The sequence below is a fragment of the Mizuhopecten yessoensis genome, unplaced genomic scaffold (genome assembly GCF_002113885.1).
Source record: "Mizuhopecten yessoensis strain PY_sf001 unplaced genomic scaffold, ASM211388v2 scaffold9969, whole genome shotgun sequence".
Lineage (NCBI taxonomy): Eukaryota > Metazoa > Mollusca > Bivalvia > Pectinida > Pectinidae > Mizuhopecten > Mizuhopecten yessoensis.
The window spans coordinates 566,179-584,336 of NW_018408313.1; the positions used below are offsets into that span (position 1 = coordinate 566,179).

At 35.8% G+C, this 18,158-nt stretch overlaps 1 protein-coding gene across 1 annotated transcript in view; it reads right to left on the reverse strand.

The window, feature by feature from the left end:
* Nucleotides 1-17,937, reverse strand: part of LOC110459124 — a 56,832-nt gene extending 38,895 nt beyond the window's left edge. Inside the window, exon 1 of the mRNA XM_021511218.1 lies at nt 17,333-17,937. The gene's annotated coding sequence lies outside the window, so the exon portion shown is untranslated. The remainder of the gene's footprint in view (nt 1-17,332) is intronic.
* Nucleotides 17,938-18,158: the final 221 nt, after the last annotated feature.

The following is an 18,158-nucleotide window of genomic DNA, read 5'->3' on the forward strand; positions in this document are numbered from 1 at the left end:
AACTAAGATACGATGGTCTCTACAAGTTTCCCGTCTCAATTAACAGTTTCCGGAATCACCGTCACGTCTCCTTTACATCCATCACTCGACTACAACCAATCACACGCTTCCGGTTTCAATAGCTTTCGATTTTTTTTGTCGAGATGCGAGATAAGAGCATGGTTGATTGGATTTCCGGTAATTTGATAAAAGTCAAAGAAAAACGCGTCAAGTGTGCACTTGATTACATTTTCGACATTCAATTATATAAACATCAATAATAAGCGATGTTTTGCAAAATAAACGAATTGTCTTAAAATACGTTCACTTGATACCACACTCACAGAAATGTCAAGACAAGACTGCAGACTTCTTTTAGTTTGTGTTTTAAAAATATCGCCGTTAATTAATCATCTCGTTTATCGAACATTGCGTAATCGATTATAATCATTTGTCGGTGTGTCATATTGCGGTTACATAGTTAGTTTGGCCCAGGTCAATCACCTGACATCAATCTACACACACCACGATATAACACTCCATAAAGGATGTCACCAGGGAAGGTCACCAAGTTTACCAAATGAAATGTCAAAGTTTTAAGAACAGTTTATCGATTTTGATTTAAACATATTTAATCTGCAAAACCACAAATTGGATAAGACACAAGTTGAAAAACTCAAAATGCGCATCATCTCCTTAAAGTAATGCTATATACATGTGACCGCAAAGTAGACAAGTAAATTGAAACAATTCCAACTAAATAGGATTTAAAATTAACAAATCAAAAAGTATGTCGACACATTATTTGTACATTCTGTCAGGTGAAGTTAATTTTCTTTTTCTTTAAGAAGAATTATGCGGTCACACATTTTGTAAACTAACGAACACGGATTAAATTATCAATCTTAACCATGTATTATGCGATCTTAACAAGCCGTAAAATTTCAATACTGCGCATAAGTTATCGATATTGACGAGAACGCATGTCTAACGACCAATGGTATGCTGTATTTAAGACTTGATTGGGATTGCTAATAGGTAGCACTGACCGATGCGAAACGGAATGCTCCATTATGAGGTGGATTTTGTCACTCATTCCTAATTACGCATAACAGAGATCGAGGTGAGGCGGATTGGTCACAGGCATGGTTTAGGCCCGTTCCATGCTCCTGGAGTTCGAAGCCAATTTATGACATACATTGGTTATGTATCTGATCGATTTCGAATCGAAACTCATCGAACTTACAGTCGGAATCCTAAACCGAGTAGAACAGCTTGTAATGACGTTGGTATTAGGTAAAAAGGCGAAAAGTGATGTTTTGAATGGCGTTGGTACTAAGTAAAAGGAAGAAAAGTGATGGTCCGAATGTAACTGTTGGATACATTAGAGTACTACAAGTACGTTACTATACACCACTATGACGAGCTTGCAATACTGTTAACATTGTATAACGTAGTCTATAAAGCAGCTTTCATGATTGCGAGGGTAATATTTTTGAATCAACAAAAATTAGTATCCCTGGCCATGTTTATGAACGTTTATTAGGGAATTCCTTAAATTCGGGCTTGAAGGAAAATTTTCCAGGAACGTTCCTGTTCGTGAAACTGTTGCAAGGATACAGTTAATTGTGTGGTAACAAATGACGTGGTATTGTAATTTATGCATCGATCCAAGTGAAAACAAAGGAAATAACATTTTCTGCGGAGTAAATGTCAACTTTTGGTAAAATTGCAACTCAGAATGATGTGACATTTTTACCGAAAGGTCATTTAAAGCCCTAAAACATGTAATTTACTCTGAAAACCTTAGTTTGGATCCAAATAAAGCTTATCAGTGAAACAAATTTACATGTGCCTGGGATCACACAGTGTATCATCCCATTATCGGGACAAGGGATCGCCATTTGCTTAGTTTTAACATCTAAATAAAACACGTGACGTGTGACAATCGATCTATCAAATTGAACAGATTAAACACAAGACTTGAATGACTCTTAGACAGGTAGACAACGGCTGCGTCATGTAGTAATTTATTTTAAAAATAATAAGAGCAAAGTACAAAGTCACAAAGTCTGTCGTTAGAAACCCTGTGTATATGTTGGTATAGTGTATTGCCTGACAGGTTTTCACCTACGAGACCGTCAGGTGGATCAATTATTTTCAATAAAGTAGAGTAAACCTGTACGATACAAGAAAGTTAGACTTTCGTGTCATTACCATTGAGTATATGTAAAACGTTGTCCAACCCCAGATAAAAATAGAGAAAAAGTCGCGCTGGTAAAATTCTATAAACCATTTATGAGCACCGGAAGTAATTCTTCTCTATACCGGATATGAAGTGGCGTGATTCCTTGAATAGATCTCGCGGACTCCATTCACCCTGAGGCAATGGGATATGTGGTCATTACCTGTTTTTACAGTTGTTTTTATCAAAATTGATATCTATTGATTGACATCCCATACAAACACTCCGTGTGTTTATCGGTCATTGCTAGTTTGATATTGGATATACGGGAACATATCGCTTTGATACCTGCTTGATAAGTGAGTACCCAGCAAGGTCATGTAATAGCCGTCCGAGTGAGAACTGGGGCGTGTCATAATTCCAGAATGGTCGGGATACTGGAGTTATCGTTCCTTCCTATAACTTGTGAAACGGTCTCTTGGCTATAACTAAAGTCTTCATGGAAACCCCGCGTAGATATAAAAGTGTTTTAAAATGCATAACTGTATCTTACTGTATGCTTTGGATTTTAAATGAACAACAAAATATGCATAATATTATATTTTGTCAATTCTTATCATCTATGAATTGTTCGGACCTATGAACAAATTCAAGCTAAATCATACATTGTCATGCTTAATCATACCCCGTCAACCTTAATTATATGGTGCCAGGCTAAATCGTACGTTGTCAGATTGAATTATCATGATCAAAATCTAATCAGAGGATTCAAATTTCATATTTAAAACAGATTAACGTACGATTGGTTTAATAAAAATGACAGCCTGAAATTTGCATAAGCCGTTATTCCGCCCACATTTGTTGATGACGTCAAACAATCTCCTTCGCAGACAATTTGAATAGCTCCGCCCACATGTAGAATTGTGGTCGAAGACATGAAAACAGAAAATAGAGAGAAATTCAGTACAGAATAATTACTTTCACGTAAATACAGTATTCTCTGCCAAAAAGAAATCTTACAGATGTATGGGCTACTGGAATAACCGAGATCAGGAGTTTTTTTCTCCTATGTCCTCGATCCTTCTTTAATCTAACTCCCTATAAATACATCCCAAATTTGACCTAGGATTTCTGCAGTTTGACCATTAAAAAGCTTCAAATAACGATCCATTAAATTCATAAATGTTACAGGTGATTATGACCTCGGTGAATTAACGTACACGGGTCAATTAAGCATGGCAGACCAGCTAACGGAGCAATGTCGATCCCAAATTTCATAAAACTAAATTAGAGACCCTGCAAAGCATATACGGTATCTTATTTAGTATATGCGAAAAAATAAATATAATATAACTTATTCAATGCATAAGAAATAGAATGTCTATATGAAACAGTTCATATAGTATTTAAGAATTTTCGTATACGCTATGAGATACCATACTATAAATGATATATCATATATATAGGACATCTCTTTTGTATGTTACATATTTTATATAATTTATAAAATATCTTAAACAATAATCAGGATATCTAATATAATTTGATGAAATAAAGGTTCGTCATTATTCCTTGAAATAATCACCCCTGTAGGTCATGGACCGCGAAACGATTACAGCTGTTGTTAACTGGATTCTCGTTAATGGCGACTGATGAGGGAACCCCATGCAAAATTGGGGATTTGCTTTTTTGTCCTCTACTTGGGGAAAAACGACCAAAATAAATCTGCTGCACCCATTGCAATTTTTGAGATTTTTGTATTTCTTTCTACTTCTATCTACCTTTTCTTTCCTAGCGCCGTGCTTTGCAATACCTTACCTCTGGCTTTAATGTTGAACGTTCCTCCAGGTGAGGAAAGCAATGGGGTCCGTCCCCAGGCTGGGACATACCAAAGTCCTCAAAATGGTAATTGTTATTCCCTGCTTAACGTTCAGGATTTGCGGTAATGGCAACAACTGGTTCACCCGTTGTCACTATAATGTGACCGGACGGAATATTGTGCTGGGTGTCTTCGGCAAAGTATTTCAGTGAGAAAGCACTATAAAGTCGGCATCTGATCCGCGCTATCACAAGGAGGCAATTAAACCAGCATACCCTGCCTCTAGCAATATACACCCATGCACGCATACATTACACACGAGGAGGCACGTCCTTAAATGACCCTAGCTGTTGATAGGACGTTAAACAATATATAAAAAAACTTAAATAAATGTTAATTTGTAGTGCCATATTTTAGAAGTTTAAAAAAGTAACTTTTCGAACAGGGAAAAACAAGAACTGATAGTTTATTTTATTATACTTCAAAGACAAACATCCTTTGCTTTAAATATTCACGGCATTCTCTTTTGCTATAGTTGTTTAATTGGTACTAAAAGGCGAAATAAGTGAGAGATAAGATCTGGTGTATTTTGTATTTAATTGTTCGTCTCCAGGAGGATGCTACTCAATTGTGACATTTTAATCAATAGTGATTTAATCGCTCTCGAATTCGATTAATGCTAGTGTCAAGATTCGTTAAATTCAATATCTTAAAATCGATATTTTTCTCTGAGTCACTAAACCGAAACATAACTCATAATAAACATCACAGTTATTTTTCATTTTTTATTGTGCATGCATGTTTTTGTTTATGTTTTGCGTCCTATTAACAGCTATGGTGATTTGAGGACGTTCCAGGTTTTGGTGGTGGAGGAAAGCCAGAATTCCCGGAGAAAAGGAACCGACCTACGGCCAGTACATTTTGTTTTGTAACTTGCGATTGCTCGAAGTTGGCCACGAACCCGCGACCCAGTGGTGGAGGGCTAGTGGTAGCAGAATGTCAGACGTCCTTATCTCAGAAATGTCATTTCAGGAAGTTCCGTACAATTTAGAGTTTATTATGTAATTGGTATTTCTGCCTCCGAAATGACACATGGAAACTCTTTGTATGATTTATTTTATTTTTAACCAAGGGCTATGAATGTTTTATGTATCAACATAAATTAAAATAAACTTTATTTATTTGACCACAATTATGAAACAAGTTTTTACAACTTATATCAATCATTTTTGTTGGCCCGGATGTTTTAGCGCGCGGGGGTTTTAATGTGGGAGGAAACCGGAGTACCCAGAGAAAACCTACGTGATTGGGAGGGTGACCCCATACCTTTTCACGTCCGATCGGGGAGTAGAACCCCGGCCGCCTTGGTGGAAGGCAAGTGCGCTATCCACTGCGCCACCTGACCATCCTCAATATAAATGTTTACACACAGCAGATATGTATCTCTAGTCGTGAATGAAAAGGATTGTTAATCAATTAAATAGTGCACATACCATGTCCATCATGTACATTGTATTAACTTGTGTCTACAATAACTCCCCACGTATTGATACCAGATAGAGTAGAGGGTCAGCTACACACCTTGTATATGACTCTGTCTAAACCATTAATTTTTCATAAATACAGAACCCTTAACGTGTTATTGTGTTTCGTGCAATACAATACACGGGCTTTAGAAGTCCGATGATTCGGATCATAAAATTCCCATCAATTCTGTATGAATTTTATAGCGACCGCACTGAGCCTCCCTGGCAGGTGAGAGGTTTAGAATGTGATTTGTTCCGGGACTATTGTTCCGCCTCCCAGGGGCTTCACGCTATGCAGGACACTATCATCCCGACCTCCGGGGATTTCACGCCATGTGAAGCACGTTTTATTCTATCTATATTTTCACTGAATAGATTGTAACTATGTAAGGTAAAACTGTCTCCTTACAAATTAATGCTCCGGACTGTGGTCGGGTGTCTGCTATTGATCTTTGAATATGTACCAAAAACTCAAACTTAACTATTATCTTAATAACCTCACAAAAAACAAATACATGTAGGTCCTTCTGCTTTTCATTCAGTTTTAGTACATATGGTTATATATAAGTTCCTATACCTTTAATTCAGTTTTTGTACATAATTATGTAAGTCCATATGCTTTTAATTCAAAACTTAACTTTTGCAGTTAAATACATGTAAAACCTATGTAATGTATTGTTTATTGGCCCTAGGGATTGTCAGCTAGCGTCATTATCACCCCATTTCTTTGAGACATACAATTTTGTAGCCGACCTACGCAATATTTCACTTACGGTTGATGTATATTTCATAAGTGTCTGCAGATCAACCCATGATTGATCGAACGGACAAAGCCATTACCAGAGGATGTTTAATAGAAATGGAACTTTGTACAAATATAAAGGTAAATATCATTGATCCCAAGCCTCGGAACTGCTAAAGGTACAATGCTGATTAGTAAATAATTAATGTTTTACATGTGCGTGATTGTGGGTTTTGATGCCGAAGGGCATTGGGATCCACTGTGACGTCAATATTCAAGGAACACGTCTTTTTTGAATTCTAATACACGGACATATCACCTCTTTGGTAAGCTGGTATTGGTATCAGCTCATCACAAGTGAAGCGTTTGTGTTTCGTTTGCGAAAATTTGTGAGCGTCGATATTCGTATAACTGTCATAGTGTTTGGTAGTGACATTACCGTTTATGAAATAATGTAGGTTATTAGCGCAGAGTTTTGTAGTGAAGAACTCATAATGCCATTCTGTAGGTCAAATGTAGCTGTCATTGTGTTTGGCAGTAAACAGTCCAACTGTCGTTATACCTGGTTGAATTTGTCCATACGGCCTATTAATGGTCATTTGAGGTCGTGCCATGTTCTGATGATGGACGGAAACCGGAGTACAAGAGGAAAAAAACACAGACCTGCACCTGGCGACCGCACCACGTGGTCCTCGAACCTGCGAAGGCTAGTGACGGACTTAACCATTCTGTAACCGCGTTCTGATGTAATTAGAGATGTGCATTTAATATTTTTTGGTTAGGTGTCCATTAACGAAGTGTCATAAGTAAACTTCATAGAGTTTGCAAGTTCTGTGATCATTTATGTACACATGCAGACTGAAAAAGTGTCTAGAAGTAAAGTCACGAGAAATATGACAATCCAAATGAATGTCACAGTGTTTTCTAGGTAGGCAACACTAACTGTTCAATTTAAGCTGTGTATCAATAACGCACCTGTATAAAAGAGAACTATGTTTTTGTTTTTTGTTTTTCATTTTTGTTTTTCTATTTCAAATGTTGGGTACAAAGGAAGGTTTTTGCTTGTTAATGTTAACAAATATAAACCTTCTTTATTTGACAACAATATTAACTTGTATTAATCACCTTTTCGCTCTGGGTGTTAATGTTCATGGAGTCTTAATTTAGGAGGAAACCGGAGTAACAGGAGAAAACCTATGTGATCGGAAGCTGACTTCATATCTTTTCCGTATCTGATTTCGGAATCGAACCCTGGAAGTCTTGGTAAAGGACAGAGGCGTTATCCTCTGCGCTACCCGACCATCATCTAATCTTGCTACTTTTAAATTGATGTAAATTTGGTTTCATAAAAGCAGCTATAGACGGGACAGAAGGTCGTACAAGTTACTTTTTATTGTAATTTCGACAGTCTCTTGCCACATTCCCCTACTAAATTCAACAGAAGTAATGTCGGCCAAATCATTAGTATTGCAGATAATTCAATACCCTGATTTTGTCGAAACAGCAGTGACACATACGTCAAGATTTTATCTACAACGTTTTCTTTTGTATGTATTTGCTAGGTTTAAACACAAATGAATGTATGTTATATCTGTTAGACCTGATTTTAATTTTTGTACTGAAAATGATAATATACAATGTGGATTTGTTAAACAGTTTGAGAAGAAGCTCTTTTCGACAGCCATGGAGACTTGTTTTTTTTCTGTCGTTTCTGTAGACTTACCTTTAGATGGTACTACGTGAATACTTATCTCTTAGGGTATATTTATTCCACGTGTACTACTAGGCATAAAGAGTGGAAAAGAATGTTGAAACAATGTACACGTAGAAGATTCTACAATAAACCCCCGTTGTCTGTAGGGCCGTGTTTTGGGCATTATGAGAAAGGTACATTTGCAACAGATTCTTTCTTTTTTATCCTTATAGTTCGAGTACAAATCTCTCATACGTCAATATATGTAGCCCCAGAATCGATAGAACTTAAGATGTTATTACAGAACTTAGAACAAATGTATATACTGTCCAAGGATAAAATAGCATTGGTGTTGTTCTTCTGGTAATAAAGAAGAAGCTTACAAGTAGTACTCTATGACAAGATGGGTCCCCTAGGATAAGGTAATATGTACATATAGTACATTAAGCACGGGCTTTTTGGTAGGATTTGTCTTGCGATTAGCACTGTTACATGTACCTTCCATTGAGACAACAGCTTTCGAAAAAATGTAGAGTACATATATACCATGTCTGAGCTGTAGCATTTTAGTTACATGGACAAATATAAATACATACATTATCCCACAGGAAGCATGGTCTACCGCAGAAAGAACATGTTAAATCGCCTTCAGCCACACGGAGGTATTAGCAAGGTGGCACATTATCCTTAATCAGCGCCCGATAAAGCAGCTACTGCAAACTAATCAATTGATTGTATGAAAGTGATTGGTTATATATGTGTAGTAAAGCCCCTCAGAATGTATACGGCGCTAGGTCGTATACAATGAAATACTTAGAGACAAAATTAGAATTACATGCAATCTCAGGTTTGGTATTGCAGGAAAAGTGCAGTGCTCCAGGGCAGACTTATTACTCAGAGGCACGCTTATTTATAAAAGTCAATTTTAGCACTCAAGGTGAACCTTAGTACTTCAGGGAAACCTTGGTGCTTCAGGACAAACTTACTATTGCAGAACAAGCTTAGTACTACAGGGAATAACAACTACATATACCATTTTAAGAACTTTGGTATGTCCTGGGCTAGGGACAGAATCAATGACTTTCCTCACCTGGTCGAACGTTCGACATTAAAACCAAAAGGGATGTATTGCCAAACAAGGCTCTAGGAAATAAATGATAGTTAGAAGTAGAAAGAAATACAGCTAGGTCTAGTAAAGTACTCTATTACATCGGCGTGCCCATAAACCGTACACATATCAGTCACATTAATATGGAAATCAGACAAACGTTGATTGAAATGCATTCGTTTAAATACCATATCTGATAATAGCACTAAATATCGATCACTTGTATTCATAAACACGTTTAATAATTAAGCGATGAAAACCGTAAAGTAATCATTAGAGTCCTGATTTTTCAACCGGAACATTTTATAACTTCGAACAATGTGTGTTCGATCGTGGAATATCGACCAATATGAAACGAACAGGTTTTCAATGACAATGTACCCTTTTCTGATTGAGCAGCAACTAGTTCTTATTATCCTATCCAAATTCGATATATATTGTTTAATTCAAAATGGATTTGTATTATACATAGCTTTCAAACGAACCGGTATCGGAAATCAACAACAATATGCTTATTATTTACTATTTCCATTTATTGGCGATTAGGGACACTGCCACTAGATCGATTACCTGCACGACAAATAATACACCTACAACTACAAATATATTTAGGCCCAAATAGAAACGTTTAATTTACTATTAACTCTATCAATGTTATAATTATAAACTGCTGTTTAAATGTATCTCGTTGGCGTGAAGTTTATTACGAGTATAAATAGGTTATGGCTACAAAAGGAATGTAGAGGGATTAGTAGAAAATATCATACTGTCTTCCTTTCTCAAATGTAATGTGTTGTGTTATATAAAGAAAACATATAAAACGAGGAAAGAAAGAGAGATATGAAAGATATGAAAAAAACCTACTGAAAGTCGAAGATCTAGGCGTAAACATTACATATACCGGAAATACAATCGTTTCCTGTGCTTCTTGTGATACTAGTTTAACTTGTGTATCGTATCTTATATAAATTGAGTTCGGTATTTAATATCCCGTTCTGCATATATAAGTGAGACAAAAGATGAAGAAGGAATATCTTGTTATTTAAGAGTTGTGTTTATTTTATAAAATTAATATAATTACAAGAGCAGGATGCCATGTTGCAACAAACAAGAGCATAGAAAAGTCCTGCTTTAAAACACAGGGTGACGCCGACTGCTCTGTAGAATAAGTAAATTCGATAATCGAAGTTTTGATCTACGATACTGTGAGTATTTACCTTAGGGCACTGCTCCCGCGCAGCATCCATCAATTGATCATGAATCACACAACACTATTACTCTGAGGACATTTTGTTCTCAAACAATTAATAAATGATTTATACAGATGCAAAGGTCAGGATGAACACTGTTGAGGTGTCTTTGTACAAGCGTAATGCATTTATAATGTGGATCTATATCACAGCAAACTACAAAACTACAGAACGATATTTCAGGCACACGAATTTGCTAAGTGGTACAACGAGAGATCGATACTTTACGCCAGAACATCAAGTGGCCAGTGCAGAGAAATGACCAAAAACATCATTACATCTATGACCTGCAGTATATTCTATGAGTCGTGGTACAATATACGGCCATTTGGCGGCATATTTAACCAAATCGCTCGAGCGAAACGCCTTCACAGCGAGTGTAATATTAACATAGTGTGATATCTTTAACGATAACAATTTTAAAAGTATAAAGATTGCCGTTAGTAGAAAAGAGCAGTTGAAAAAGACGGCATAAATTATTCCGTTTACAACGAGCTGGGTTAATTCTTTTAACGATATACATTCTCTTATTTCACTTAAGCTATTAAACAATGGATCAGCTAACCACATGTTAGGAGATACACCCTTTTAATATGTTCCTTGAAACTTTACAGTCCTACTTGAGTAGTTTAAATGTACTTATTTTTTAAGCATGGGTAAATATTGGTGAGAGAGAAGTACTGCTGTCATAGGACTTCGGTATCCTTATTTTCTGACTTAAGATGAGTGTGTGTAGCCAAGGAAGTTATAGTAGACTGCACTGTTCAGACTTGGCTCTGGTTTTATTAAGAAAAAGGTTGTGAATGTGTTACAGGTATGCTAGCATTGTGAGTTCTCAGCTACCTATCTGAGGGACTTTTTGTGTCATTAATAAAGTACCTTATATCTTTTACTTGTTATTTTATAAAGGTTTTGTTTGTACCGACATTTCTGTAAGATTTCTGTGAAGCATTTGTCTCCGTTAAGTTGATTGGTTACATGTAGCCGTGCATGCTTGGTGCAGGTAAGTATTACTATTAGTGAAGGAAGCACCAGTCTACTACCATCCATTCCTGTTATGGTAACCACACCATCGGAGATACTTTAAGCTGAGTTATGACACTATTTTTTTTAATTTTTTTTATTATATTTTTCAAAATTTTATGACATAAACATATATATAAATATCCATACAATGTACATGAGCGTCTAGAATCGCCTTTAAATAATGTATATACTGTTCAAAATATTCTATCAAGTGTCAGTATTCGTCTTACATTATATATTAACAAATAAGTAAAGATTCATATTCTGATATAAAAAATAAACTTACGGATATTCTTGTCCGTACTCTATTCTAATTAAAATTGTATTATAATCCAGTGTCTGATTTCCGGTTAGAGTCACGATGGTGAACAGACTTCGATTCGCACAAACGTTATTATATGGTAAATATTAGTATATGAAATGCTTCGTATGGTATAACATCATCCAATTCAGCGAATTAAAGTGCCATGTTAGCGTTATAGTTCTAGAGTATGTGTTGATAATAGTCAGGGTATAATCTATTAAACAAAAACNTGTTTTGATATTTTATTATATTTCTTGTTTTCCAGATAACCCATTTCATTGTATAGACAACAGTGTTTGTTATTGCTGTGTTTGTATCTGAACATTCTCCTAGCAATATTATTTCTTTGTTCAAAGTAATCAATAGTCCAGGTATTTTATTTATAACATTATTTTGTATGAGTTCTACCACTTGAGTAACAAAGTTACAATGCAAAAATAGGTGGCTCAATGTTTCTAATTCAATATTACACATATGACATATACCGTTGGATCGATTCATAACATGGAGTTTATATTCAGTATAAATTATTTTATGTACACATTTCCAATGAAGTTCCCTTATTTTTGTTTCTGTTGCAATCAGTTTACATTTATTATGACACTATTAGTTATATAGTGAGTTACTATGGTTCTGTAGAGGGTCAGTAACTGACTATATAACGAACTTATCGCATCGAGGACCCTTTTTGCTTAAAACGAAAATGATGTAATGCATAACAAAACAATATATGAATATTTAACAAATTTAATCAACTTTGATAAATGAAAATAAAATAAATTATATAACAAAAACATAACATTCTATTATTTTAGAATATTCAGGTACCCGCATCTGTTGTTTTAGTTTTAAAGCGGTGAGCAATGGGCGGCCATATTGCCCTATAATGGAATCCTATTGACCCTCTATAGAAAATTAGAGGGTCACCACTTGACAGCTCTAAACCAATGGTTTTTGGACATTTTTGTCCGAGGTGCGATAAGTATAATATATAAATAGTCATATTTCGCCTGGGTACATTTAAACGTTTTTTCAGATCTTATTATTCACTATAAGGAGCTTTTTCTCTAAGTGCATGCTGCATAGTGTGCCAGTATGTGAGTTTATGTTTCATTTATTCCCGCTGACATACTGTATACATATATGATTTCGATGGAAAAACATTTCGCGGATGTCCCCATCAAATTTTGTTCCCGGGGATTAAATATCGCGTAACACTGTCCAGTAGAAATATTACTCTTAGAAGATTACTTTTGTATTTGCGTGATGGGCATGACCTCCTTACAGGTTTTACACCAAAATAAAATGAAATAAGATATTAAATTAATGTTTAATTTCTATTAAGTGGCAGTAAAAGTGTAAAGAGGTTTTTTCTTTCATCGCTGTTTATTTCATAGTATTGATATTCACTGGGTATTTAATTTCCTGTTATCTCTGGTGATCTCGAAAACAGCCAAATTAAATCACCCGCGAAAACTACCAATTATATACAGTAGAAAGCTTAAAATTAGCGAAAATTTCCCAAGCGTGAAAATGTTATTTTTCAAGTACAAGTACATGTAATACTTATATTGTATCTACTCTGAGTTGTACGTCTTATCATCATCATTTATATATATATATATTGACTATTATCAACAATAACTTACAACACATGTTGCAGACACTGTGTGATCCCATATTTCCTTGCTTGAATAACGAAAATATATATACAAATGTATACTGGAAGTAAAATGAAAGATAAATACCTTCCTTGTTATCCTACACTACTATTAAGACGTGCCATTTTTAAACATTCCTTCCTCCTTTATAAGACTTATAACCTCCTGTTTTACATGTAAAAGATACATGTAATATAAAACTAGACTATAGTATTTGGCTTCACACATTTTCAGTTTTACGAGCTAGCATTGAACGTGCTTTATACCCCACGATTATGCCTATTTTTCTACAAAATTATTTTCTTAAATAGAAGGATTTTACCGGATATGTATCTGTATTATAATTTTGGACATGCTATATCGACGTGATAAATATAAGAAACATGTACTAAATATCCGTTATAATACCAGCGCGACATACCTTTGTGCATGCCATATATCCGTTCTAATACCAGCGCGACATACCTTTGTGCATGCAATATATCCGTTCTGATACCAGCGCGACTTACCTTTGTGCATGCCATATATCCGTTCTAATACCAGCGCGACGTACCATTGTGCATGCCATATATCCGTTCGAATACCAGCGCAACGTTCCAATACCAGCGCGACGTACCTTTGCGCATGCCATATATCCGTTCTAATACCATAGCTACGTACCTTTGTGCATGCAATATATCCTTTCTGATACCAGCGCGACTTACCATTGTGCATGCCATATATCCGTTCTAATACCAGCGCAACGTACCAATACCAGCGCGACATACCTTTGTGCATGCCCTATATCCGTTCCTACCTGTTAGAATAGTCTAATCTGTTATGATTCATACTGCACCTAACCTGACTAAATCACAAATATGCAATTTCTTTATAAAATCGAATTTCTTGTCTTCCAGTGTAACCTGACTCGATGAAGCCACATATAAGACATTTTACTGTAATGGCTATATATAATGTAACATTTCATAAGTGTCTGTACATCTACGTGATTCGGAATAAAGGAAGACGCGTTGTCGAATCAAATGGTCTTCGTAAATAGCTCGTAGCGTTGCCCAGGATTAACGAGTCTTAAATCCGCAGGGGATTTCTTTTTTATGTTCATTTACACATATAATCCGTTTCCATCGAGCCGTAATCACTCGTATTGTCTTCAAGAAATAAGAAGTACGATCGAAAATGTTCTCTGAAATACATGTCAATATTTTACCCTTACGATGTATATACAGCGTGTATCTTCGACTGGCAAAGGACGACAGTACAGGAGAAACAGTGTTCACATTTTGCCTTTGAAGTAGGCTAATCATGCAAACACAGTGTTGGAAGTCAAACGTGATCAGAAAAAGACACGAGAGGAAAACTGAATGGACGCCATTACAAAAAGAAACATCCCCAAAACCCGAAAAAACAGGTATTAAAGAGACACCAATATACACAAAACGACACCGTAAACCCCGAAATATACAGGGACCGAATTGAAACTAACATAATTATATAGACAAGGTAAACCCCTAAACGGACATGAACCGAATGGGCACTGACATAAGAAAACGACACCGTAAACTCCGAAAGATACAGGGACCGAATGGACACTGACATAAGAAAAAGACACCTGAACCCCCGAAAGCTGCAGGGACCGAATTGACACTGACATAAAAAAGGACACCTAAAACCCCGAAAGCTGCAGGAACCGAATTGACACTGACATAAAAAAGGACACCGTAAACTCCGAACCATACAGGACCGAATGGAAACCAACACAAGAAAAGATACATTAAATCTTTATACAAACGGTATAATAAAATTGAAAACTAACAAAAAAACCAAGTAATCATTAATATGAGTTCCCCATTCGTCACATCAAGATTTGTATTTTAATAGAATCAATGCTATATCACATGTTACATGAAAATAGCATTTAAAAAACCCATTCACATTTACTTTTTTTTATTTTGATATTTGGATTGAGAGGTACGTTTTTTTTCGTTTTCAACTATGGGCTAATATTACACATTTTGTCATACATTTTAATTATAATTGAGTATACAAAAATTAGATTTAGATATTCATAATTGTGTCTAGGTTGAAGTTCCAAAATGGTTAAGGAATAGAATGAAAATCCTGATTCTGGTGAACATAAATGAGAACGCGTAGTTGCGTTGTATCAATGTTTGCATCATCAGATTTTACGTTACAGCAATATGTTACATACGTTTTACAATTGTAGCTGAAACGCTACCTTTTCATGACTTCGACCTGTAAAATAGCATCACGTGGTGTGGTATCGCTATATTCTGTCACGTCACACTTGAATTATGACATCACGTTTTACATAAAACTATCTTCGGATTGGAATTGTCTTAGTGTGTGCTATTACTATAAAATGCAAGGTAAATCAAATTCTATATATATTATAAAGCGGTTATAGAATACCTCTTCTTGGTAAATCTTGCAGATTTTATTTATTCCAATAAATCCTGACGCGTTAGTTAGATATCATCTCCTTCAAAGCATATATCATATCATCCTTTTTGCAATCGTAATTTTGAAAGTGTTTTGTAATTCCCGACAGAATGAAAGGAGACAACGGACTACTTTAACGCATCATCAATTTTGTGCATATGTTAATAGTGACATTCCTGACAGTATCTCTACCTTCATGTCCATATAGATTTCGAAAAGGAAAGAATTGGCCATCTGATTCCTGTCCCAGCGGCTAATGTGCACAATCAAAGCTGTCAGCTGTGCCATCTGCGTAGGGGACACAAAACTACAATATTGGCTAGTTGGTTATTCAAATCGCACGAAGAGCCTTTAGATGGGCGAAATCAATGGCGAAATTTAGTCTTCAGTATTTTGTGATATACATATATTTACCGTCGCATGTACGTCTAAAATTAGCTTTGTCTTTTCATTTTCTACCTGTTTTACAGCAATCAGTAATATCATGTTTGCCTATATGACTACATTGATTGGTGGACCGGTAAAACCTGAACAAATACTTTCTAGTTTGATACAAATGTATTTCTCCCACACAGCATTTAAACATCGTGTTTGTTTGAACAAGTTACGATGTATATGGTATGTCATAGAACGGTATTCTTATTCTACACCGGTTTGAAATAGTTCATTTACCCAGTAGATCAATACAGTGAATATGTGTCCGATAAAAAGGGCTTTATATATACAAAAAAAAAGTCATACAAGGGCCGGCAATGTTTGCTCTGATACAGCCACTGTACAAGTTGTATGTATTAGATCGTGTTAACAGATTGGCAAGCCGTGGACATCATATACGTATTTACAAATAATACACCTGTTATCTATTTTTTTCTCTCCATTTTTACCAAAAGAAGCCATAAAAATAAGTCTATGTCCTTCCGAAACGTAGGTAGAATGAACACCGCGCACAATGATAAGAAGCCGTATATGTTGACAGTTCAGTAACGCATCTCACATAAGTCGAAATAAGATCGGGGTTTTAGAATTCTAGATGTAATAGAAAAAATGAGCCTTTTGAAAGCTTAGATAATACCTTAAACACACTATACAAACGATGATGTTTTCCACAGAAATAAACAAAATGCATAATTTTCTACATGAAATACTGTAAAGTGTATGTAACTAGACGCCCGACTTACGTTACCTTGATACGGCTGTGCTAATCCGCGACAAAAGTAATACCTATCAGCTGTCTATTGTAATCACATATTCACACTCTAGGTTTAACTACAATTCTACCGACAACAAATCTGCCGATAATTCTATCGAATGTCCAGGTATGCAGTACTCCAGGTAAAAACATACCGTATCGGACTTCGTGGTTATTCATAGATAACAAACTGATTCTATAAGTTCACTAGGTAAAACGATATCAAAAGCAAAAACAGATATCTGTCAAACCGCAGCGTACATGTTTCATAAAATCTAGTCTAAAAAGCCAAGCGTGTTATACCTTTACGATGTTCACGACACAAACTTGTATCCTCTGAATACTAACCGAACACCTAGAAAAGCTATGAGATAAGCTAAATCAACTTACCGTTGTAAGGTATTTCTAGGAAAATTAAAACGTAGGTTTCCTAGAGACACGTTCCTTTGCTTGTTCAGCGTTGATAAGGTAAGTTTCCGACTGATCAGGAACGCGTGTAGTCCTCGTATATACTCACTAGGCCACGGACTCTCACACAAGTACTCTTGCTATTCTGCTTCCTTAATATATATTGAGTTCCGGATTTGCCTGTTCCGGTGATCCGCGTTGGTGTTTAGCTTTAAATCAAAATCGACAAGTTTTTTTCTTCTATTAAGTAGTTTTTTTTTCTAATGGAGTATCATAGTAAAATCATCCAAGTCGATCAATAGCGTCACAAGTTTCGACCCATGCTGAAGTCAGATACTTTCATGTAACTAATTTATAGAGATAGAATGGACTGGAATGCGTTTACCATTGTTTTATTCTCCCACGGAAAAATGACGTCACGATTTGTGCGAGACTGTTGTCCTATACACAGTGTGCGCAGCTTCGACCATCCATGAGGTTCATGAGTTGACTGGAGGTTTATAGGGTTGTGTGCATATTTCAGAATACTGTAGTGATTATTGATAGATCGAACGAAACGCAATCGTTTGACGAGGCTGACTCCTACCTGACTCTTTACTAATGATGAGATAACAAACGGCCCTAACCTACATAGTGCTGAGAAGTGACGCTAGGAATGGTATAAAATCAATGTATCGATTTGTCGTGTCGAACACAATTTTAGTTCAAACAAATTTCGATACAAATTGGTGAAAATTAGACACTCTCCCTATTTTACAGTTAATTTTACTCCGTTTGTATCCGCACCGTTCATTCCCCACTGTTGATT